The sequence below is a fragment of the Anomaloglossus baeobatrachus genome, chromosome 4 (genome assembly GCF_048569485.1).
Source record: "Anomaloglossus baeobatrachus isolate aAnoBae1 chromosome 4, aAnoBae1.hap1, whole genome shotgun sequence".
In the NCBI taxonomy this organism is placed as follows: Eukaryota; Metazoa; Chordata; class Amphibia; order Anura; family Aromobatidae; genus Anomaloglossus; species Anomaloglossus baeobatrachus.
The window spans coordinates 670,000,761-670,025,357 of record NC_134356.1 but is presented as its reverse complement, the minus strand read 5'-3'; the positions used below and the strand labels follow the sequence as shown (position 1 = coordinate 670,025,357).

The window sequence follows — 24,597 nt, the reverse complement described above, 5'->3', positions numbered from 1 at the left end:
TTTGAGAGGTCAGTAGCTGGCTCAAAATTAGAGCAAGTTCATTAAAAGAGAGTAGATATGGGGCAAAAGTGGCCGGTTAGCTCAATCGGTTAGAGTGTGGTGCTAATAACGCCAAGGTTGCGGGTTTGACCCCCATGCTTGCCATTCCTTTGGCTTTCTGTTCACATCCAGTGACTTTTGGAAAATGATCCGTAGGTTTTATCCATCCAATGTGTAAAATAAATTTACAAACTTGAAATAACTTGGTTAGAGTAAGAGAGTGGCCATGTTACATCGTCGTTAACCTTAAAGTATGACAGAGTAACGAATTGAAGCAAAATAGAAATATAATCTATTGTATGGCCAGAGATTTCAGTTTCTAAGCGTTTTTTAAGAAGTTTTGGGCAACTGGAATTCGATATAACTGTAAATATTGACAGCTAAGTCTATCACTAATTGTAATGCAGGCAAAAACTAATCCAAGCAATGGCGTAATTTACTGGCTCATCACGTGACAAGTTAGAGTGGTTGGTGGCAACATATTGCTCATAATATAAAAAAAGCTTGTCAATTCTCATTTAAGATTGGTTCCTATGCTTTTGATGGGCTCTCTAAGAATTAGTCAACTTTCAACGTATTTTACCTTTCACTGTGGACAGATCAAGCTTTGAGAGGTCAGTAGCTTGCTCAAAATTAGAGCAAGTTCATTAAAAGAGAGTAGATATGGAACAAAAGAGGCCGCTTTCACTGTGGCTTTCTGTTCACATCCAGTGACTTTTGGAAAAAGATCCGTAGGTTTTATCCATCCAATGTGTAAAATTAATTTACAAACTTGAAATAACTTGGTTAGAGTAAGAGAGTGGCCATGTTACATCGTCGTTAACCTTAAAGTATGACAGAGTAAAGAATTGAAGCAAAATAGAAATATAATCTATTGTATGGCCAGAGATTTCAGTTTCTAAGCGTTTTTTAAAAAGTTTTGGGCAACTGGAATACGATATAACTGTAAATATTAACAGCTAAGTCTATCACTAATTGTAATGCATGCAAAACTAATCCAAGCAACTTGAAGCAAAATAGAAATATAATCTATTGTATGGCCAGAGATTTCAGTTTCTAAGCGTTTTTTTAAGAAGTTTTGGGCAACTGGAATTCGATATAACTGTAAATATTGACATCTAAGTCTATCACTAATTGTAATGCAGGCAAAAACTAATCCAAGCAATGGCGTAATTTACTGGCTCATCACGTGACAAGTTAGAGTGGTTGGTGGCAACATATTGCTCATAATATAAAAAAAGCTTGTCAATTCTCATTTAAGATTGGTTCCTATGCTTTTGATGGGCTCTCTAAGAATTAGTCAACTTTCAACGTATTTTACCTTTCACTGTGGACAGATCAAGCTTTAAGAGGTCAGTAGCTGGCTCAAAATTAGAGCAAGTTCATTAAAAGAGAGTAGATATGGGGCAAAAGTGGCCGGTTAGCTCAATCGGTTAGAGCGTGGTGCTAATAACGCCAAGGTTGCGGGTTCGACCCCCGTGCTGGCCATTCATTTGGCTTTCTGTTTACATCCAGTGACTTTTGGAAAAAGATCCGTAGGTTTTATCCATCCAATGTGTAAAATTAATTTACAAACTTGAAATAGCTTGGTTAGAGTAGGAGAGTGGCCATGTTACATCGTCGTTAACCTTAAAGTATGACAGAGTAACGAATTGAAGCAAAATAGAAATATAATCTATTGTATGGCCAGAGATTTCAGTTTCTAAGCGTTTTTTAAAAAGTTTTGGGCAACTGGAATTCGATATAACTGTAAATATTGACAGCTAAGTCTATCACTAATTGTAATGCAGGCAAAACTAATCCAAGCGACTTGAAGCAAAATAGAAATATAATCTATTGTATGGCCAGAGATTTCAGTGTCTAAGCGTTTTTTAAGAAGTTTTGGGCAACTGGAATTCGATATAACTGTAAATATTGACAGCTAAGTCTATCACTAATTGTAATGCAGGCAAAAACTAATCCAAGCAATGGCGTAATTTACTGGCTCATCACGTGACAAGTTAGAGTGGTTGGTGGCAACATATTGCTCATAATATAAAAAAAGCTTGTCAATTCTTATTTAAGATTGGTTCCTATGCTTTTGATGGGCTCTCTAAGAATTAGTCAACTTTCAACGTATTTTACCTTTCACTGTGGACAGATCAAGCTTTGAGAGGTCAGTAGCTGGCTCAAAATTAGAGCAAGTTCATTAAAAGAGAGTAAATATGGGGCAAAAGTGGCCGGTTAGCTCAATCGGTTAGAGCGTGGTGCTAATAACGCCAAGGTTGCAGGTTCGACCCCCGTGCTGGCCAATCCTTTGGCTTTCTGTTCACATCCAGTGACTTTTGGAAAAAGATCCGTAGGTTTTATCCATCCAATGTTTAAAATTAATTTACAAACTTGAAATAACTTGGTTAGAGTAAGAGAGTGGCCATGTTACATCGTCGTTAACCTTGAAGTATGACAGAGTAACGAATTGAAGCAAAATAGAAATATAATCTTTTTTATGGCCAGAGATTTCAGTTTCTAAGCGTTTTTTAAGAAGTTTTGGGCAACTGGAATTCGATATAACTGTAAATATTGACAGCTAAGTCTATCACTAATTGTAATGCAGGCAAAACTAATCCAAGCGACTTGAAGCAAAATGGAAATATAATCTATTGTATGGCCAGAGATTTCAGTGTCTAAGCGTTTTTTAAGAAGTTTTGGGCAACTGGAATTCGATATAACTGTAAATATTGACAGCTAAGTCTATCACTAATTGTAATGCAGGCAAAAACTAATCCAAGCAATGGCGTAATTTACTGGCTCATCACGTGACAAGTTAGAGTGGTTGGTGGCAACATATTGCTCATAATATGAAAAAAGCTTGTCAATTCTCATTTAAGATTGGTTCCTATGCTTTTGATGGGCTCTCTAAGAATTAGTCAACTTTCAACGTATTTTACCTTTCACTGTGGACAGATCAAGCTTTGAGAGGTCAGTAGCTGGCTCAAAATTAGAGCAAGTTCATTAAAAGAGAGTAGATATGGGGCAAAAGTGGCCGGTTAGCTCAATCGGTTAGAGCGTGGTGCTAATAACGCCAAGGTTGTAGATTCGACCCCCGTGCTGGCCATTCCTTTAGCTTTCTGTTCACATCCAGTGACTTTTGGAAAAAGATCCGTAGGTTTTATCCATCCAATGTGTAAAATTAATTTACAAACTTGAAATAACTTGGTTAGAGTAAGAGAGTGGCCATGTTACATCGTCGTTAACCTTAAAGTATGACAGAGTAACGAATTGAAGCAAAATAGAAATATAATCTATTGTATGGCCAGAGATTTCAGTTTCTAAGCATTTTTTAAGAAGTTTTGGGCAACTGGAATTCGATATAACTGTAAATATTGACAGCTAAGTCTATCACTAATTGTAATGCAGGCAAAAACTAATCCAAGCAATGGCGTAATTTACTGGCTCATCACGTGACAAGTTAGAGTGGTTGGTGGCAACATATTGCTCATAATATAAAAAAAGCTTGTCAATTCTCATTTAAGATTGGTTCCTATGCTTTTGATGGGCTCTCTAAGAATTAGTCAACTTCCAACATATTTTACCTTTCACTGTGGACAGATCAAGCTTTGAGAGGTCAGTAGCTGGCTCAAAATTAGAGCAAGTTCATTAAAAGAGAGTAGATATGGGGCAAAAGTGGCCGCTCTCACTGTGGCTTTCTGTTCACATCCAGTGACTCTTGGAAAAAGATCCGTAGGTTTTATCCATCCAATGTGTAAAATTAATTTACAAACTTGAAATAACTTGGTTAGAGTAAGAGAGTGGCCATGTTACATCGTCGTTAACCTTAAAGTATGACAGAGTAACGAATTGAAGCAAAATAGAAATGTAATCTATTGTATGGCCAGAGATTTCAGTTTCTAAGCGTTTTTTAAGAAGTTTTGGGCAACTGGAATTCGATATAACTGTAAATATTGACAGCTAAGTCTATCACTAATTGTAATGCAGGCAAAACTAATCCAAGCAACTTGAAGCAAAATAGAAATATAATCTATTGTATGGAGAGAGATTTCAGTTTCGAAGCGTTTTTTAAGAAGTTTTGGGCAACTGGAATTCGATATAACTGTAAATATTGACAGCTAAGTCTATCACTAATTGTAATGCAGGCAAAAACTAATCCAAGCAATGGCGTAATTTACTGGCTCATCACGTGACAAGTTAGAGTGGTTGGTGGCAACATATTGCTCATAATATAAAAAAAGCTTGTCAATTCTCATTTAAGATTGGTTCCTATGCTTTTGATGGGCTCTCTAAGAATTAGTCAACTTTCAACGTATTTTACCTTTCACTGTGGACAGATCAAGCTTTGAGAGGTCAGTAGCTGGCTCAAAATTAGAGCAAGTTCATTAAAAGAGAGTAGATATGGGGCAAAAGTGGCCGGTTAGCTCAATCGGTTAGAGCGTGGTGCTAATAACGCCAAGGTTGCGGGTTCGACCCCCGTGCTGGCCATTCCTTTGGCTTTCTGTTCACATCCAGTGACTTTTGGAAAAAGATCCGTAGGTTTTATCCATCCAATGTGTAAAATAATTTACAAACTTGAATTAACTTGGTTAGAGTAAGAGAGTGGCCATGTTACATCGTCGTTAACCTTAAAGAATGACAGAGTAACGAATTGAAGCAAAATAGAAATATAATCTATTGTATGGCAAGAGATTTCAGTTTCTAAGCGTTTTTTAAGAAGTTTTGGGAAACAGGAATTCGATATAACTATAAATATTGAAAGCTAAGTCTATCACTAATTGTAATGCAGGCAAAACTAATCCAAGCAACTTGAAGCAAAATAGAAATATAATCTATTGTATGGTTAGAGATTTCAGTTTCTAAGCATTTTTTAAGAAGTTTTGGGCAACTGGAATTCGATATAACTGTAAATATTGACAGCTAAGTCTATCACTAATTGTAATGCAGGCAAAAACTAATCCAAGCAATGGCGTAATTTACTGGCTCATCACGTGACAAGTTAGAGTGGTTGGTGGCAACATATTGCTCATAATATAAAAAAAGCTTGTCAATTCTCATTTAAGATTGGTTCCTATGCTTTTGATGGGCTCTCTAAGAATTAGTCAACTTCCAACATATTTTACCTTTCACTGTGGACAGATCAAGCTTTGAGAGGTCAGTAGCTGGCTCAAAATTAGAGCAAGTTCATTAAAAGAGAGTAGATATGGGGCAAAAGTGGCCGCTCTCACTGTGGCTTTCTGTTCACATCCAGTGACTCTTGGAAAAAGATCCGTAGGTTTTATCCATCCAATGTGTAAAATTAATTTACAAACTTGAAATAACTTGGTTAGAGTAAGAGAGTGGCCATGTTACATCGTCGTTAACCTTAAAGTATGACAGAGTAACGAATTGAAGCAAAATAGAAATGTAATCTATTGTATGGCCAGAGATTTCAGTTTCTAAGCGTTTTTTAAGAAGTTTTGGGCAACTGGAATTCGATATAACTGTAAATATTGACAGCTAAGTCTATCACTAATTGTAATGCAGGCAAAACTAATCCAAGCAACTTGAAGCAAAATAGAAATATAATCTATTGTATGGAGAGAGATTTCAGTTTCGAAGCGTTTTTTAAGAAGTTTTGGGCAACTGGAATTCGATATAACTGTAAATATTGACAGCTAAGTCTATCACTAATTGTAATGCAGGCAAAAACTAATCCAAGCAATGGCGTAATTTACTGGCTCATCACGTGACAAGTTAGAGTGGTTGGTGGCAACATATTGCTCATAATATAAAAAAAGCTTGTCAATTCTCATTTAAGATTGGTTCCTATGCTTTTGATGGGCTCTCTAAGAATTAGTCAACTTTCAACGTATTTTACCTTTCACTGTGGACAGATCAAGCTTTGAGAGGTCAGTAGCTGGCTCAAAATTAGAGCAAGTTCATTAAAAGAGAGTAGATATGGGGCAAAAGTGGCCGGTTAGCTCAATCGGTTAGAGCGTGGTGCTAATAACGCCAAGGTTGCGGGTTCGACCCCCGTGCTGGCCATTCCTTTGGCTTTCTGTTCACATCCAGTGACTTTTGGAAAAAGATCCGTAGGTTTTATCCATCCAATGTGTAAAATAATTTACAAACTTGAATTAACTTGGTTAGAGTAAGAGAGTGGCCATGTTACATCGTCGTTAACCTTAAAGAATGACAGAGTAACGAATTGAAGCAAAATAGAAATATAATCTATTGTATGGCAAGAGATTTCAGTTTCTAAGCGTTTTTTAAGAAGTTTTGGGCAACAGGAATTCGATATAACTATAAATATTGAAAGCTAAGTCTATCACTAATTGTAATGCAGGCAAAACTAATCCAAGCAACTTGAAGCAAAATAGAAATATAATCTATTGTATGGTTAGAGATTTCAGTTTCTAAGCATTTTTTAAGAAGTTTTGGGCAACTGGAATTCGATATAACTGTAAATATTGACAACTAAGTCTATCACTAATTGTAATGCAGGCAAAAACTAATCCAAGCAATGGCGTAATTTACTGGCTCATCACATGACAAGTTAGAGTGGTTGGTGGCAACATATTGCTCATAATATAAAAAAATCCTTCAATTCTCATTTAAGATTGGTTCCTATGCTTTTGATGGGCTCTCTAAGAATTAGTCAACTTTCAACGTATTTTACCTTTCACTGTGGACAGATCAAGCTTTGAGAGGTCAGTAGCTGGCTCAAAATTAGAGCAAGTTCATTAAAAGAGAGTAGATATGGGGCAAAAGTGGCCAGTTAGCTCAATCGGTTAGAGCATGGTGCTAATAACGCCTAGCTTGCGGGTTCGACCCCCGTGCTGGCCATTCCTTTGGCTTTCTGTTCACATCCAGTGACTTTTGTAAAAAGATCCGTAGGTTTTATCCATCCAATGTGTAAAATTAATTTACAAACTTGAAATAACTTGGTTAGAGTAAGAGAGTGGCCATCTTACATCGTCGTTAATCTTGAAGTATGACAGAGTAACGAAGTGAAGCAAAATAGAAATATAATCTATTGTATGGCCAGAGATTTCAGTTTCTAAGCGTTTTTTAAGAAGTTTTGGGCAACTGGAATTCGATATAACTGTAAATATTGACAGCTAAGTCTATCACTAATTGTAATGCAGGCAAAACTAATCCAAGCGACTTGAAGCAAAATAGAAATATAATCTATTGTATGGCCAGAGATTTCAGTGTCTAAGCGTTTTTTAAGAAGTTTTGGGCAACTGGAATTCGATATAACTGTAAATATTGACAGCTAAGTCTATCACTAATTGTAATGCAGGCAAAAACTAATCCAAGCAATGGCGTAATTTACTGGCTCATCACGTGACAAGTTAGAGTGATTGGTGGCAACATATTGCTCATAATATAAAAAAAGCTTGTCAATTCTCATTTAAGATTGGTTCCTATGCTTTTGATGGGCTCTCTAAGAATTAGTCAACTTTCAACGTATTTTACCTTTCACTGTGGACAGATCAAGCTTTGAGAGGTCAGTAGCTGGCTCAAAATTAGAGCAAGTTCATTAAAAGAGAGTAGATAAGGGGCAAAAGTGGCCGGTTAGCTCAATCGGTTAGAGCGTGGTGCTAATAACGCCAAGGTTGCAGGTTCGACCCCCGTGCTGGCCATTCCCTTGGCTTTCTGTTCACATCCAGTGACTTTTGGAAAAAGATCCGTAGGTTTTATGCATCCAATGTGTAAAATTAATTTACAAACTTGAATTAACTTGGTTAGAGTAAGAGAGTGGCCATGTTACATCGTCGTTAACCTTAAAGAATGACAGAGTAACGAATTGAAGCAAAATAGAAATATAATCTATTGTATGGCCAGAGATTTCAGTTTCTAAGCGTTTTTTAAGAAGTTTTGGGCAACAGGAATTCGATATAACTATAAATATTTAAAGCTAAGTCTATCACTAATTGTAATGCAGGCAAAACTAATCCAAGCAACTTGAAGCAAAATAGAAATATAATCTATTGTATGGTTAGAGATTTCAGTTTCTAAGCGTTTTTTAAGAAGTTTTGGGCAACTGGAATTCGATATAACTGTAAATATTGACAACTAAGTCTATCACTAATTGTAATGCAGGCAAAAACTAATCCAAGCAATGGCGTAATTTACTGGCTCATCACATGACAAGTTAGAGTGGTTGGTGGCAACATATTGCTCATAATATAAAAAAATCCTTCAATTCTCATTTAAGATTGGTTCCTATGCTTTTGATGGGCTCTCTAAGAATTAGTCAACTTTCAACGTATTTTACCTTTCACTGTGGACAGATCAAGCTTTGAGAGGTCAGTAGCTGGCTCAAAATTAGAGCAAGTTCATTAAAAGAGAGTAGATATGGGGCAAAAGTGGCCGGTTAGCTCAATCGGTTAGAGCGTGGTGCTAATAATGTCTAGCTTGCGGGTTCGACCACCGTGCTGGCAATTCGTTTGGCTTTCTGTTCACATCCAGTGACTTTTGGAAAAAGATCCGTAGGTTTTATCCATCCAATGTGTAAAATTAATTTACAAACCTGAAATAACTTGGTTAGAGTAAGAGAGTGGCCATGTTACATCGTCGTTAACCTTGAAGTATGACAGAGTAACGAATTGAAGCAAAATAGAAATATAATCTATTGTATGGCCAGAGATTTCAGTTTCTAAGCGTTTTTTAAGAAGTTTTGGGCAACTGGAATTCGATATAACTGTAAATATTGACAGCTAAGTCTATCACTAATTGTAATGCAGGCAAAACTAATCCAAGCGACTTGAAGCAAAATAGAAATATAATCTATTGTATGGCCAGAGATTTCAGTGTCTAAGCGTTTTTTAAGAAGTTTTGGGCAACTGGAATTCGATATAACTGTAAATATTGACAGCTAAGTCTATCACTAATTGTAATGCAGGCAAAAACTAATCCAAGCAATCGAGTAATTTACTGGCTCATCACGTGACAAGTTAGAGTGATTGGTGGCAACATATTGCTCATAATATAAAAAAAGCTTGTCAATTCTCATTTAAGATTGGTTCCTATGCTTTTGATGGGCTCTCTAAGAATTAGTCAACTTTCAACGTATTTTACCTTTCACTGTGGACAGATCAAGCTTTGAGAGGTCAGTAGCTGGCTCAAAATTAGAGCAAGTTCATTAAAAGAGAGTAGGTAAGGGGCAAAAGTGGCCGGTTAGCTCAATCGGTTAGAGCGTGGTGCTAATAACGCCAAGGTTGCAGGTTCAACCCCCGTGCTGGCCATTCCTTTGGCTTTCTGTTCACATCCAGTGACTTTTGGCAAAAGATCCGTAGGTTTTATCCATCCAATGTGTAAAATTAATTTACAAACTTGAAATAACTTGGTTAGAGTAAGAGAGTGGCCATGTTACATCGTCGTTAACCTTAAAGAATGACAGAGTAACGAATTGAAGCAAAATAGAAATATAATCTATTGTATGGCCAGAGATTTCAGTTTCTAAGCGTTTTTTAAGAAGTTTTGGGCAACTGGAATTCGATATAACTGTAAATATTGACAGCTAAGTCTATCACTAATTGTAATGCAGGCAAAACTAATCCAAGCGACTTGAAGCAAAATAGAAATATAATCTATTGTATGGCCAGAGATTTCAGTGTCTAAGCGTTTTTTAAGAAGTTTTGGGCAACTGGAATTCGATATAACTGTAAATATTGACAGCTAAGTCTATCACTAATTGTAATGCAGGCAAAAACTAATCCAAGCAATCGAGTAATTTACTGGCTCATCACGTGACAAGTTAGAGTGATTGGTGGCAACATATTGCTCATAATATAAAAAAAGCTTGTCAATTCTCATTTAAGATTGGTTCCTATGCTTTTGATGGGCTCTCTAAGAATTAGTCAACTTCCAACATATTTTACCTTTCACTGTGGACAGATCAAGCTTTGAGAGGTCAGTAGCTGGCTCAAAATTAGAGCAAGTTCATTAAAAGATAGTAGATATGGGGCAAAAGTGGCCGCTTTCACTGTGGCTTTCTGTTCATATCCAGTGACTTTTGGAAAAAGATCCGTAGGTTTTATGCATCCAATGTGTAAAATTAATTTACAAACTTGAAATAACTTGGTTAGAGTAAGAGAGTGGCCATGTTACATCGTCGTTAACTTTAAAGTATGACAGAGTAACGAATTGAAGCAAAATAGAAATGTAATCTATTGTATGGCCAGAGATTTCAGTTTCTAAGCATTTTTTAAGAAGTTTTGGGCAACTGGAGTACGATATAACTGTAAATATTAACAGCTAAGTCTATCACTAATTGTAATGCAGGCAAAACTAATCCAAGCAACTTGAAGCAAAATAGAAATATAATCTATTGTATGGAGAGAGATTTCAGTTTCGAAGCGTTTTTTAAGAAGTTTTGGGCAACTGGAATTCGATATAACTGTAAATATTGACAGCTAAGTCTATCACTAATTGTAATGCAGGCAAAAACTAATCCAAGCAATGGCGTAATTTACTGGCTCATCACGTCACAAGTTAGAGTGGTTGGTGGCAACATATTGCTCATAATATAAAAAAAGCTTGTCAATTCTCATTTAAGATTGGTTCCTATGCTTTTGATGGGCTCTCTAAGAATTAGTCAACTTTCAACGTATTTTACCTTTCACTGTGGACAGATCAAGCTTTGAGAGGTCAGTAGCTGGCTCAAAATTAGAGCAAGTTCATTAAAAGAGAGTAGATATGGGGCAAAAGTGGCCGGTTGGCTCAATCGGTTAGAGCGTGGTGCTAATAACGCCTAGCTTGCGAGTTCGACCCCCGTGCGGGCCATTCCTTTGGCTTTCTGTTCACATCCAGTGACTTTTGGAAAAGATCCGTAGGTTTTATCCATCCAATGTGTAAAATTAATTTACAAACTTGATATAACTTGGTTAGAGTAAGAGAGTGGCCATGTTACATCGTCGTTAACCTTGAAGTATGACAGAGTAACAAATTAAAGCAAAATAGAAATATAATCTATTGTATGGCCAGAGATTTCAGTTTCTAAGCGTTTTTTAAGAAGTTTTGGGCAACTGGAATTCGATATAACTGTAAATATTGACAGCTAAGTCTATCACTAATTGTAATGCAGGCAAAACTAATCCAAGCAACTTGAAGAAAAATGGAAATATAATCTATTGTATGGCCAGAGATTTCAGTTTCTAAGCGTTTTTTAAGAAGTTTTGGGCAACTGGAATTCGATATAACTGTAAATATTGACAGCTAAGTCTATTACTAATTGTAATGAAGGCAAAAACTAATTTAAGCAATGGCGTAATTTACTGGCTCATCACGTGACAAGTTAGAGTGGTTGGTGGCAACATATTGCTCATAATATAAAAAAAGCTTGTCAATTCTCATTTAAGATTGGTTCCTATGCTTTTGATGGGCTCTCTAAGAATTAGTCAACTTTCAACATATTTTACCTTTCACTGTGGACAGATCAAGCTTTGAGAGGTCAGTAGCTGGCTCAAAATTAGAGCAAGTTCATTAAAAGAGAGTAGATATGGGGCAAAAGTGGCCGGTTAGCTCAATCGGTTAGAGCGTGGTGCTAATAACGCCAAGGTTGCGGGTTTAACCCCCGTGCTGGCCATTCCTTTGGCTTTCTGTTCACATCCAGTGACTTTTGGAAAAAGATCCGTAGGTTTTATCCATCCAATGTGTAAAATTAATTTACAAACTTGAAATAACTTGGTTAGAGTAAGAGAGTGGCCATGTTACATCGTCGTTAACCTTAAAGTATGACAGAGTAACGAATTGAAGCAAAATAGAAATATAATCTATTGTATGGCCAGAGATTTCAGTTTCTAAGCGTTTTTTAAGAAGTTTTGGGCAAGAGGAATTCGATATAACTGTAAATATTGACAGCTAAGTCTATCACTAATTGTAATGCAGGCAAAAACTAATCCAAGCAATGGCGTAATTTACTGGCTCATCACGTGACAAGTTAGAGTGGTTGGTGGCAACATATTGCTCATAATATAAAAAAAGCGTGTCAATTCTCATTTAAGATTGGTTCCTATGCTTTTGATGGGCTCTCTAAGAATTAATCAACTTCCAACATATTTTACCTTTCACTGTGGACAGATCAAGCTTTGAGAGGTCAGTAGCTGGCTCAAAATTAGAGCAAGTTCATTAAAAGAGAGTAGATATGGGGCAAAAGTGGCCGGTTAGCTCAATCGGTTAGAGCGTGGTGCTAATAACGCCAAGGTTGCGGGTTTAACCCCCGTGCTGGCCATTCCTTTGGCTTTCTGTTCACATCCAGTGACTTTTGGAAAAAGATCCGTAGGTTTTATCCATCCAATGTGTAAAATTAATTTACAAACTTGAAATAACTTGGTTAGAGTAAGAGAGTGGCCATGTTACATCGTCGTTAACCTTAAAGAATGACAGAGTAACGAATTGAAGCAAAATAGAAATATAATCTATTGTATGGCCAGAGATTTCAGTTTCTAAGCGTTTTTTAAGAAGTTTTGGGCAACAGGAATTCGATATAACTATAAATATTGAAAGCTAAGTCTATCACTAATTGTAATGCAGGCAAAACTAATCCAAGCAACTTGAAGCAAAATAGAAATATAATCTATTGTATGGTTAGAGATTTCAGTTTCTAAGCGTTTTTTAAGAAGTTTTGGGCAACTGGAATTCGATATAACTGTAAATATTGACAACTAAGTCTATCACTAATTGTAATGCAGGCAAAAACTAATCCAAGCAATGGCGTAATTTACTGGCTCATCACATGACAAGTTAGAGTGGTTGGTGGCAACATATTGCTCATAAGATAAAAAAATCCTTCAATTCTCATTTAAGATTGGTTCCTATGCTTTTGATGGGCTCTCTAAGAATTAGTCAACTTTCAACGTATTTTACCTTTCACTGTGGACAGATCAAGCTTTGAGAGGTCAGTAGCTGGCTCAAAATTAGAGCAAGTTCATTAAAAGAGAGTAGATATGGATCAAAAGTGGCCGGTTAGCTCAATCGGTTAGAGCGTGGTGCTAATAACGCCAAGGTTGCGGGTTCGACCCCCGTGCTGGCCATTCCCTTCGCTTTCTGTTCACATCCAGTGACTTTTGGAAAAAGATCTGTAGGTTTTATCCATCCAATGTGTAAAATTAATTTACAAACTTGAAATAACTTGGTTAGAGTAAGAGAGTGGCCATGTTACATCGTCGTTAACCTTAAAGTATGACAGAGTAACGAATTGAAGCAAAATAGAAATATAATCTATTGTATGGCCAGAGATTTCAGTTTCTAAGCGTTTTTTAGGAAGTTTTGGGCAACTGGAATTCGATATAACTGTAAATATTGACAGCTAAGTCTATCACTAATTGTAATGCAGGCAAAACTAATCCAAGCGACTTGAACGAACATAAAAAAAATAATCTATTTTATGGCCAGAGATTTCAGTTTCTAAGCATTTTTTAAGAGGTTTTGGGCAACTGGAATTCGATATAACTGTAAATATTGACAACTAAGTCTATCACTAATTGTAATGCAGGCAAAAACTAATCCAAGCAATGGCGTAATTTACTGGCTCATCACATGACAAGTTAGAGTGGTTGGTGGCAACATATTGCTCATAAGATAAAAAAATCCTTCAATTCTCATTTAAGATTGGTTCCTATACTTTTGATGGGCTCTCTAAGAATTAGTCAACTTTCAACGTATTTTACCTTTCACTGTGGACAGATCAAGCTTTGAGAGGTCAGTAGCTGGCTCAAAATTAGAGCAAGTTCATTAAAAGAGAGTAGATATGGGGCAAAAGTGGCCGGTTAGCTCAATCGGTTAGAGCATGGTGCTAATAATGCCTAGCTTGCGGGTTCGACCACCGTGCTGGCAATTCCTTTGGCTTTCTGTTCACATCCAGTGACTTTTGGAAAAAGATCCGTAGGTTTTATCCATCCAATGTGTAAAATTAATTTACAAACTTGAAATAACTTGGTTAGAGTAAGAGAGTGGCCATGTTACATCGTCGTTAACCTTGAAGTATGACAGAGTAACGAATTGAAGCAAAATAGAAATATAATCTATTGTATGGCCAGAGATTTCAGTTTCTAAGCGTTTTTTAAGAAGTTTTGGGCAACTGGAATTCGATATAACTGTAAATATTGACAGCTAAGTCTATCACTAATTGTAATGCAGGCAAAACTAATCCAAGCGACTTGAAGCAAAATAGAAATATAATCTATTGTATGGCCAGAGATTTCAGTGTCTAAGCGTTTTTTAAGAAGTTTTGGGCAACTGGAATTCGATATAACTGTAAATATTGACAGCTAAGTCTATCACTAATTGTAATGCAGGCAAAAACTAATCCAAGCAATGGCGTAATTTACTGGCTCATCACGTGACAAGTTAGAGTGGTTGGTGGCAACATATTGCTCATAATATAAAAAAAGCTTGTCAATTCTCATTTAAGATTGGGTCCTATGCTTTTGATGGGCTCTCTAAGAATTAGTCAACTTTCAACATATGTTACCTTTCACTGTGGACAGATCAAGCTTTGAGAGGTCAGTAGCTGGCTTAAAATTAGAGCAAGTTCATTAAAAGAGAGTAGATATGGGGCAAAAGTGGCCGCTTTCACTGTGGCTTTCTGTTCACATCCAGTGACTTTTTGAAAAAGATCCGTAGGTTTTATCCATCCAATGTGTAAAATTAATTTACAATCTTGAAATAACTTGGTTAGAGTAAGAGAGTGGCCATGTTAAATCGTCGTTAACCTTAAAGTATGACAGAGTAACGAATTGAAGCAAAATAGAAATATAATCTATTGTATGGCCAGAGATTTCAGTTTCTAAGCGTTTTTTAAGAAGTTTTGGGCAACTGGAATACGATATAACTGTAAATATTAACAGCTAAGTCTATCACTAATTGTAAAGCAGGCAAAACTAATCCAAGCAACTTGAAGCAAAATAGAAATATAATCTATTGTATGGCCAGAGATTTCAGTTTCTAACCATTTTTTAAGAAGTTTTGGGCAACTGGAATTCGATATAACTGTAAATATTGACAGCTAAGTCTATCACTAATTGCAATGCAGGCAAAAACTAATCCAAGCAATGGCGTAATTTACTGGCTCATCACGTGACAAGTTAGAGTGGTTGGTGGCAACATATTGCTCATAATATACAAAAAGCTTGTCAATTCTCATTTAAGATTGGTTCCTATGCTTTTGATGGGCCCTCTAAGAATTAGTCAACTTTCAACGTATTTTGCCTTTCACTGTGGACAGATCAAGCTTTGAGAGGTCAGTAGCTGGCTCAAAATTAAAGCAAGCTCATTAAAAGAGAGTAGATATGGGGAAAAGTGGCCGGTTAGCTCAATCGGTTAGAGCGTGGTGCTAATAACGCCAAGGTTGCGGGTTCGATCCCTGTGCTGGCCATTCCTTTGGCTTTCTGTTCACATCCAGTGACTTTTGGAAAAAGATCCGTGGGTGTTATCCATCCAATGTGTAAAATTAATTTACAAACTTGAAATAACTTGCTTAGAGTAAGAGAGTGGCCAAGTTACATCGTCGTTACCTTAAAGTATGACAGAGTAACGAATTGAAGCAGAATAGAAATATAATCTTTTTTATGGTCAGAGATTTCAGTTTCTAAGCATTTTTTAAGAAGTTTTGGGCAACTGGAATTCGATATAACTGTAAATATTGACAGCTAAGTCTATCACTAATTGTAATGCAGGCAAAAACTATTCCAAGCAATGCCGTAATTTACTGGCTCATCACGTGGCAAGTTAGAGTGGTTGGTGGCAACATATTGCTCATAATATAAAAAAAGCTTGTCAATTCTCATTTAAGATTGGTTCCTTTGCTTTTGATGGGCTCTCTAAGATTTATTCAACTTTCATCGTATTTTACCTTTCACTGTGGACAGATCAAGCTTTGAGAGGTCAGTAGCTGGCTCAAAATTAGAGCAAGTTCATTAAAAGAGAGAGGATATGGAGCAAAAGTGGCTGGTTAGCTCAATCGGATAGAGCATGGTGCTAATAACGCCAAGGTTGCGGGTTTGACCCCTGTGCTGGCCAATCCTTTGGCTTTCTGTTCCCATTTAGTGACTTTTGGAAAAAGATCCGTGGGTGTTATCCATCCAATGTGTAAAATTAATTTACAAACTTGAAATAACTTGCTTAGAGTAAGAGAGTGGCCATGTTACATCATCGTTACCTGAAAGTATGACAGAGTAACAAATTGAAGCAAAATAGAAATATATACTTTTTTATGGCCAGAGATTTCAGTTTCTAAGCGTTTTTTAAGAAGTTTTGGGCAACCGGAATTCGATATAACTGTAAATATTGACAGCTAAGTCTATCACTAATTGTAATGCAGGCAAAAACTAATCCAAGCAAATTGAAGCAAAATAGAAATATATACTTTTTTATGGCCAGAGATTTCAGTTTCTAAGCGTTTTTTAAGAAGTTTTGGGCAACTGGAATTCGATATAACTGTAAATATTGATAGCTAAGTCTATCACTAATTGTAATGCAGGCAAAAACTATTCCAAGCAATGCCGTAATTTACTGGCTCATCAAGTGGCAAGTTAGAGTGGTTGGTGGCAACATATTGCTCATAATATAAAAAAGCTTGTCAATTTTCATTTAAGATTGGTTCCTTTGCTTTTGATGGGCTCTCTAAGAATTAGTCAACTTTCAACGTATTTTACCTTTCACTGTGGACAGATCAAGCTTTTAGAGGTCAGTAGCTGGCTCAAAATTAGAGCAAGTTTATTAAAAGAGAGAGGATATGGGGCAAAAGTGGCCGGTTAGCTCAATCAGCTAGAGCATGGTGCTAATAACGCCAAGGTTGCAGGTTCGACCCCCGTGCTGGCAATTCCTTTGGCTTTCTGTTCACATCCAGTGACTTTTGGAAAAAGATCCGTAGGTTTTAACCATCCAATGTGTAAAATTAATTTACAAACTTGAAATAACTTGGTTAGAGTAAGAGAGTGGCCATGTTACATCGTCGTTAACCTTAAAGTATGACAGAGTAACGAATTGAAGCAAAATAGAAATATAATCTATTGTATGGCCAGAGATTTCAGTTTCTAAGCGTTTTTTAAGAAGTTTTGGGCAACTGGAATTCGATTTAACTGTAAATATTGACAGCTAAAGTCTATCACTAATTGTAATGCAGGCAAAAACTATTCCAAGCAATGCCGTAATTTACTGGCTCATCACGTGGCAAGTTAGAGTGGTTGGTGGCAACATATTGCTCATAATATAAAAAAAGCTTGTCAATTCTCATTTAAAATTGGTTCCTTTGCTTTTGATGGGCTCTCCAAGATTTATTCAACTTTCATCGTATTTTACCTTTCACTGTGGACAGATCAAACTTTGAGAGGTCAGTAGCTGGCTCAAAATTAGAGCAAGTTCATTAAAAGAGAGAGGATATGGGCCAAAATTGGCCAGATAGCTCAATCGGTTAGAGCGTGGTGCTAATAACGCCAAGGTTGCGAGTTCGACCCCCGTGCTGGCCATTCCCTTGGCTTTCCGTTCAAATCCAGTGAATTTTGGAAAAAGATTCGTAGGTTTTATCCATACTATGTGTAAAATTAATTTACAAACTTGAAATATCTTGCTTAGACTAAGAGAGTGGCCATGTTACATCATCGTTACCTTAAAGTATGACAGAGTAACGAATTGAAGCAAAATAGAAATATAATCTATTTTATGGCCAGAGATTTCAGTTTCTAAGCATTTTTAAGAAGTTTTGGGCAACTGGAATTCGATATAACTGTAAATATTGACAGCTAAGTCTATCACTAATTGTAATGCAGGCAAAAACTATTCCAAGCAATGCCGTAATTTACTGGCTCATCACGTGGCAAGTTAGAGTGGTTGGTGGCAACATATTGCTCATAATATAAAAAAAGCTTGTCAATTCTCATTTAAGATTTGTTCCTATGCTTTTGATGGGCTCTCTAAGAATTAGTCAACTTTCAACGTATTTTACCTTTCACTGTGGACAGATCAAGCTTTGAGAGGTCAGTAGCTGGCTCAAAATTAGAGCAAGTTCATTAAAAGAGAGAGGATATGTGGCAAAAGTGGCCGGTTAGCTCAATCGGTTAGAGCGTGGTGCTAATAACGCCAAGGTTGCGGGTTCGACCCCCGTGCTGGCCATTCCTTTGGCTTTCTGTTCACATCCAGTGACTTTTGGAAAAAGATCTGTAGGTTTTATCCATCCAATGTGTAAATTTAATTTACAAACTTGAAATAACTTTCTTAGAGTAAGAGAGTGGCGATGTTACATCGTCGTTAACCTTAAAGTATGACAGAGTAACGAATTGAAGCAAAATAGAAATATAATCTATTGTATGGCCAGAGATTTCAGTTTCTAAGCGTTTTTTAAGAAGTTTTGGGCAACTGGAATTTGATATAACTGTAAATATTGACAGATAAGTCTATCACTAATTGTAATGCAGGCAAAAACTAATCCAAGCAATGCCGTAATTTACTGGCTCATCACGTGACAAGTTAGAGTGGTTGGTGGCAACATATTGCTCATAATATAAAAAAAGCTTGTCAATTCTCATTTAAGATTGGTTCCTTTGCTTTTGATGGGCTCTCTAAGAATTAGTCAACTTTCAACGTATTTTACCTTTCACTGTGGACAGATCAAGCTTTGAGAGGTCAGTAGCTGGCTCAAAATTAGAGCAAGTTCATTAAAAGAGAGAGGATATGGGGCAAAAGTGGCCGGTTAGTTCAAACGGTTAGAGCGTGGTGCTAATAACGCCAAGGTTGCAGGTTCGACCCCCATGCTGGCCGTTCCTTTGGCTTTCTGTTCACATCCAGTGACTTTTGGAAAAAGATCCGTAGGTTTTATCCATCCAATGTGTAAAATTAATTTACAAACTTGAAATAAATTGGTTAGAGTAAGAGAGTGGCCATGTTACATCGTCGTTAACCTTAAAGTATGACAGAGTAACGAATTGAAGCAAAATAGAAATATAATCTATTGTATGGCCAGAGATTTCAGTTTCTAAGCGTTTTTTAAGACGTTTTGGGCAACTGGAATTCGATATAACTGTAAATATTGACAGCTAAGTCTATCACTAATTGTAATGCAGGCAAAAACTAATAAAAGCAATGGCGTAATTTACTGGCTCATCACGTCACAAGTTAGAGTGGTTGGTGGCAACATATTGCTCATAATATAAAAAAAGCTTGTCAATTCTCATTTAAGATTGGTTCCTATGCTTTTGATGGGCTCTCTAAGAATTAGTCAACTTTCAACGTATTTTACCTTTCACTGTGGACAGATCAAGCTTTGAGAGGTCAGTAGCTGGCTCAAAATTAGAGCAAGTTCATTAAAAGAGAGTACATATGGGGCAAAAGTGGCTGGTTAGCTCAATCGGTTAGAGCGTGGTGCTAATAACGCCAAGGTTGCGGGTTTGACCCCCGTGCTGGCCATTCCTTTGGCTTTCTGTTCACATCCAGTGACTTTTGGAAAAATATCCGTAGGTTTTATCCATCCAATGTGTAAAATTAATTTACAAACTTGAAATAACTTGGTTAGAGTAAAAGAGTGGCCATGTTACATCGTCGTTAACCTTAAAGTATGACAGAGTAACGAATTGAAGCAAAATAGAAATATAATCTATTGTATGGCCAGAGATTTCAGTTTCTAAGCATTTTTTAAGAAGTTTTGGGCAACTGGAATTCGATATAACTGTAAATATTGACAGCTAAGTCTATCACTAATTGTAATGCAGGCAAAACTAATCCAAGCAACTTGAAGCAAAATAGAAATATAATCTATTGTATGGCCAGAGATTTCAGTTTCTAAGCGTTTTTTAAGAAGTTTTGGGCAACTGGAATTCGATATAACTGTAAATATTGACAGCTAAGTCTATCACTAATTGTAATGCAGGCAAAAACTAATCCAAGCAATGGCGTAATTTACTGGCTCATCACGTGACAAGTTAGAGTGGTTGGTGGCAACATATTGCTCATAATATAAAAAAAGCTTGTCAATTCTCATTTAAGATTGGTTCCTATGCTTTTGATGGGCTCTCTAAGAATTAGTCAACTTTCAACGTATTTTACCTTTCACTGTGGACAGATCAAGCTTTGAGAGGTCAGTAGCTGGCTCAAAATTAGAGCAAGTTCATTAAAAGAGAGTAGATAGGGGGCAAAAGTGGCCGGTTAGCTCAATCGGCTAGAGCATGGTGCTAATAACGCCAAGGTTGCAGGTTCGACCCCCGTGCTGGCAATTCCTTTGGCTTTCTGTTCACATCCAGTGACTTTTGGAAAAAGATCCGTAGGTTTTAACCATCCAATGTGTAAAATTAATTTACAAACTTGAAATAACTTGGTTAGAGTAAGAGAGTGGCCATGTTACATCGTCGTTAACCTTAAAGTATGAAAGAGTAACGAATTGAAGCAAAATAGAAATATAATCTATTGTATGGCCAGAGATTTCAGTTTCTAAGCGTTTTTTAAGAAGTTTTGGGCAACTGGAATTCGATATAACTGTAAATATTGACAGCTAAGTCTATCACTAATTGTAATGCAGGCAAAAACTAATCCAAGCGACTTGAAGCAAAATAGAAATATAATCTATTGTATGGCCAGAGATTTCAGTTTCTAAGCGTTTTTTAAGAAGTTTTGGGCAACTGGAATTCGATTTAACTGTAAATATTGACAGCTAAGTCTATCACTAATTTTAATGCAGGCAAAAACTATTCCAAGCAATGCCGTAATTTACTGGCTCATCACGTGGCAAGTTAGAGTGGTTGGTGGCAACATATTGCTCATAATATAAAAAAAGCTTGTCAATTCTCATTTAAGATTGGTTCCTTTGCTTTTGATGGGCTCTCTAAGATTTATTCAACTTTCATCGTATTTTACCTTTCACTGTGGACAGATCAAACTTTGAGAGGTCAGTAGCTGGCTCAAAATTAGAGCAAGTTCATTAAAAGAGAGAGGATATGGGCCAAAATTGGCCAGATAGCTCAATCGGTTAGAGCGTGGTGCTAATAACGCCAAGGTTGCGAGTTCGACCCCCGTGCTGGCCATTCCCTTGGCTTTCCGTTCAAATCCAGTGAATTTTGGAAAAAGATTCGTAGGTTTTATCCATACAATGTGTAAAATTAATTTACAAACTTGAAATAACTTGCTTAGACTAAGAGAGTGGCCATGTTACATCGTCGTTACCTTAAAGTATGACAGAGTAACGAATTGAAGCAAAATAGAAATATAATCTATTTTATGGCCAGAGATTTCAGTTTCTAAGCATTTTTAAGAAGTTTTGGGCAACTGGAATTCGATATAACTGTAAATATTGACAGCTAAGTCTATCACTAATTGTAATGCAGGCAAAAACTATTCCAAGCAATGCCGTAATTTACTGGCTCATCACGTGGCAAGTTAGAGTGGTTGGTGGCAACATATTGCTCATAATATAAAAAAAGCTTGTCAATTCTCATTTAAGATTTGTTCCTATGCTTTTGATGGGCTCTCTAAGAATTAGTCAACTTTCAACGTATTTTACCTTTCACTGTGGACAGATCAAGCTTTGAGAGGTCAGTAGCTGGCTCAAAATTAGAGCAAGTTCATTAAAAGAGAGAGGATATGGGGCAAAAGTGGCCGGTTAGTTCAAATGGTTAGAGCGTGGTGCTAATAATGCCAAGGTTGCGGGTTCGACCCCCGTGCTGGCCATTCCTTTGGCTTTCTGTTCACATCCAGTGACTTTTGGAAAAAGATCCGTAGGTTTTATCCATCCAATGTGTAAAATTAATTTACAAACTTGAAATAAATTGGTTAGAGTAAGAGAGTGGCCATGTTACATCGTCGTTAACCTTAAAGTATGACAGAGTAACGAATTGAAGCAAAATAGAAATATAATCTATTGTATGGCCAGAGATTTCAGTTTCTAAGCGTTTTTTAAGAAGTTTTGGGCAACTGGAATTCGATATAACTGTAAATATTGACAGCTAAGTCTATCACTAATTGTAATGCAGGCAAAAACTAATAAAAGCAATGGCGTAATTTACTGGCTCATCACGTCACAAGTTAGAGTGGTTGGTGGCAACATATTGCTCATAATATAAAAAAAGCTTGTCAATTCTCATTTAAGATTGGTTCCTATGCTTTTGATGGGCTCTCTAAGAATTAGTCAACTTTCAACGTATTTTACCTTTCACTGTGGACAGATCAAGCTTTGAGAGGTCAGTAGCTGGCTCAAAATTAGAGCAAGTTCATTAAAAGAGAGTAGATATGGGGCAAAAGTGGCTGGTTAGCTCAATCGGTTAGAGCGTGGTGCTAATAACGCCATGGTTGCGGGTTTGACCCCCGTGCTGGCCATTCCTTTGGCTTTCTGTTCACATCCAGTGACTTTTGGAAAAATATCCGTAGGTTTTATCCATCCAATGTGTAAAATTAATTTACAAACTTGAAATAACTTGGTTAGAGTAAAAGAGTGGCCATGTTACATCGTCGTTAACCTTAAAGTATGACAGAGTAACGAATTGAAGCAAAATAGAAATATAATCTATTGTATGGCCAGAGATTTCAGTTTCTAAGCATTTTTTAAGAAGTTTTGGGCAACTGGAATTCGATATAACTGTAAATATTGACAGCTAAGTCTATCACTAATTGTAATGCAGGCAAAACTAATCCAAGCAACTTGAAGCAAAATAGAAATATAATCTATTGTATGGCCAGAGATTTCAGTTTCTAAGCGTTTTTTAAGAAGTTTTGGGCAACTGGAATTCGATATAACTGTAAATATTGACAGCTAAGTCTATCACTAATTGTAATGCAGGCAAAAACTAATCCAAGCAATGGCGTAATTTACTGGCTCATCACGTGACAAGTTAGAGTGGTTGGTGGCAACATATTGCTCATAATATAAAAAAAGCTTGTCAATTCTCATTTAAGATTGGTTCCTATGCTTTTGATGGGCTCTCTAAGAATTAGTCAACTTTCAACGTATTTTACCTTTCACTGTGGACAGATCAAGCTTTGAGAGGTCAGTAGCTGGCTCAAAATTAGAGCAAGTTCATTAAAAGAGAGTAGATAGGGGGCAAAAGTGGCCGGTTAGCTCAATCGGTTAGAGCGTGGTGCTGATAACGCCAAGGTTGCGGGTTCGACCCCCGTGCTGGCCATTCCTATGGCTTTCTGTTCACTTCCAGTGACTTTTGGAAAAAGTTACGTAGGTTTTATCCATCCAATGTGTAAAATTAATTTACAAACTTGAAATAACTTGGTTAGAGTAAGAGAGTGGCCATGTTACATCATCGTTAACCTTAAAGTATGACAGAGTAACGAATTGAAGCAAAATAGAAATATAATCTATTGTATGGCCAGAGATTTCAGTTTCTAAGCGTTTTTTAAGAAGTTTTGGGCAACTGGAATTCGATATAACTGTAAATATTGACAGCTAAGTCTATCACTAATTGTAATGCAGGCAAAACTAATCCAAGCAACTTGAAGCAAAATAGAAATATAATCTATTGTATGGCCAGAGATTTCAGTTTCTAAGCGTTTTTTAAGAAGTTTTGGGCAACTGGAATTCGATATAACTGTAAATATTGACAGCTAAGTCTATCACTAATTGTAATGCAGGCAAAAACTAATCCAAGCAATGGCGTAATTTACTGGCTCATCACGTGACAAGTTAGAGTGGTTGGTGGCAACATATTGCTCATAATATAAAAAAAGCTTGTCAATTCTCATTTAAGATTGGTTCCTATGCTTTTGATGGGCTCTCTAAGAATTAGTCAACTTTCAACGTATTTTACCTTTCACTGTGGACAGATCAAGCTTTGAGAGGTCAGTAGCTAGCTCAAAATTAGAGCAAGTTCATTAAAAGAGAGTAGATATGGGGCAAAAGTGGCCGGTTAGCTCAATCGGTTAGAGCGTGGTGCTGATAACGCCAAGGTTGCGGGTTCGACCCCCGTGCTGGCCATTCCTTTGGCTTTCTGTTCACATCCAGTGACTTTTGGAAAAAGTTCCGTAGGTTTTATCCATCCAATGTGTAAAATTAATTTACAAACTTGAAATAACTTGGTTAGAGTAAGAGAGTGGCCATGTTACATCATCGTTAACCTTAAAGTATGACAGAGTAACGAATTGAAGCAAAATAGAAATATAATCTATTGTATGGCCAGAGATTTCAGTTTCTAAGCGTTTTTTAAGAAGTTTTGGGCCACTGAAATTCGATATAACTGTAAATATTGACAGCTAAGTCTATCACTAATTGTAATGCAGGCAAAAACTAATCCAAGCAATGGCGTAATTTACTGGCTCATCACGTGACAAGTTAGAGTGGTTGGTGGCAACATATTGCTCATAATATAAAAAAAGCTTGTCAATTCTCATTTAAGATTGGTTCCTATGCTTTTGATGGGCTCTCTAAGAATTAGTCAACTTTCAACGTATTTTACCTTTCACTGTGGACAGATCAAGCTTTGAGAGGTCAGTAGCTGGCTCAAAATTAGAGCAAGTTCATTAAAAGAGAGTAGATATGGGGCAAAAGTGGCCGGTTAGCTCAATCGGTTAGAGCGTGGTGCTGATAACGCCAAGGTTGCGGGTTCGACCCCCGTGCTGGCCATTCCTTTGGCTTTCTGTTCACATCCAGTGACT

General features: G+C 36.8%; 13 non-coding genes across 13 annotated transcripts; all 13 read left to right on the top strand.

Annotated features, from left to right (window-relative positions):
* The first annotated feature begins 1,453 nt into the window (after positions 1–1,453).
* Positions 1,454–1,527, top strand: TRNAI-AAU (transfer RNA isoleucine (anticodon AAU)). Its single transcript has one exon. It is a non-coding gene; the product is annotated as a tRNA-Ile (tRNA).
* Positions 1,528–4,441: 2,914 nt separating this feature from the next.
* Positions 4,442–4,515, top strand: TRNAI-AAU (transfer RNA isoleucine (anticodon AAU)). Its single transcript has one exon. It is a non-coding gene; the product is annotated as a tRNA-Ile (tRNA).
* A 1,465-nt stretch (positions 4,516–5,980) lies between these two features.
* Positions 5,981–6,054, top strand: TRNAI-AAU (transfer RNA isoleucine (anticodon AAU)). Its single transcript has one exon. It is a non-coding gene; the product is annotated as a tRNA-Ile (tRNA).
* Positions 6,055–11,531: 5,477 nt separating this feature from the next.
* TRNAI-AAU (transfer RNA isoleucine (anticodon AAU)) lies at positions 11,532–11,605 on the top strand. The gene has a single exon. It is a non-coding gene; the product is annotated as a tRNA-Ile (tRNA).
* A 571-nt stretch (positions 11,606–12,176) lies between these two features.
* TRNAI-AAU (transfer RNA isoleucine (anticodon AAU)) lies at positions 12,177–12,250 on the top strand. The gene has a single exon. It is a non-coding gene; the product is annotated as a tRNA-Ile (tRNA).
* Positions 12,251–12,978: 728 nt separating this feature from the next.
* TRNAI-AAU (transfer RNA isoleucine (anticodon AAU)) lies at positions 12,979–13,052 on the top strand. The gene has a single exon. It is a non-coding gene; the product is annotated as a tRNA-Ile (tRNA).
* Positions 13,053–15,320: 2,268 nt separating this feature from the next.
* TRNAI-AAU (transfer RNA isoleucine (anticodon AAU)) lies at positions 15,321–15,394 on the top strand. Its single transcript has one exon. It is a non-coding gene; the product is annotated as a tRNA-Ile (tRNA).
* A 2,018-nt stretch (positions 15,395–17,412) lies between these two features.
* On the top strand, positions 17,413–17,486 carry TRNAI-AAU (transfer RNA isoleucine (anticodon AAU)). Its single transcript has one exon. It is a non-coding gene; the product is annotated as a tRNA-Ile (tRNA).
* A 569-nt stretch (positions 17,487–18,055) lies between these two features.
* Positions 18,056–18,129, top strand: TRNAI-AAU (transfer RNA isoleucine (anticodon AAU)). The gene has a single exon. It is a non-coding gene; the product is annotated as a tRNA-Ile (tRNA).
* Positions 18,130–20,952: 2,823 nt separating this feature from the next.
* Positions 20,953–21,026, top strand: TRNAI-AAU (transfer RNA isoleucine (anticodon AAU)). Its single transcript has one exon. It is a non-coding gene; the product is annotated as a tRNA-Ile (tRNA).
* Positions 21,027–23,043: 2,017 nt separating this feature from the next.
* Positions 23,044–23,117, top strand: TRNAI-GAU (transfer RNA isoleucine (anticodon GAU)). The gene has a single exon. It is a non-coding gene; the product is annotated as a tRNA-Ile (tRNA).
* A 729-nt stretch (positions 23,118–23,846) lies between these two features.
* On the top strand, positions 23,847–23,920 carry TRNAI-GAU (transfer RNA isoleucine (anticodon GAU)). Its single transcript has one exon. It is a non-coding gene; the product is annotated as a tRNA-Ile (tRNA).
* A 571-nt stretch (positions 23,921–24,491) lies between these two features.
* Positions 24,492–24,565, top strand: TRNAI-GAU (transfer RNA isoleucine (anticodon GAU)). Its single transcript has one exon. It is a non-coding gene; the product is annotated as a tRNA-Ile (tRNA).
* Positions 24,566–24,597: the final 32 nt, after the last annotated feature.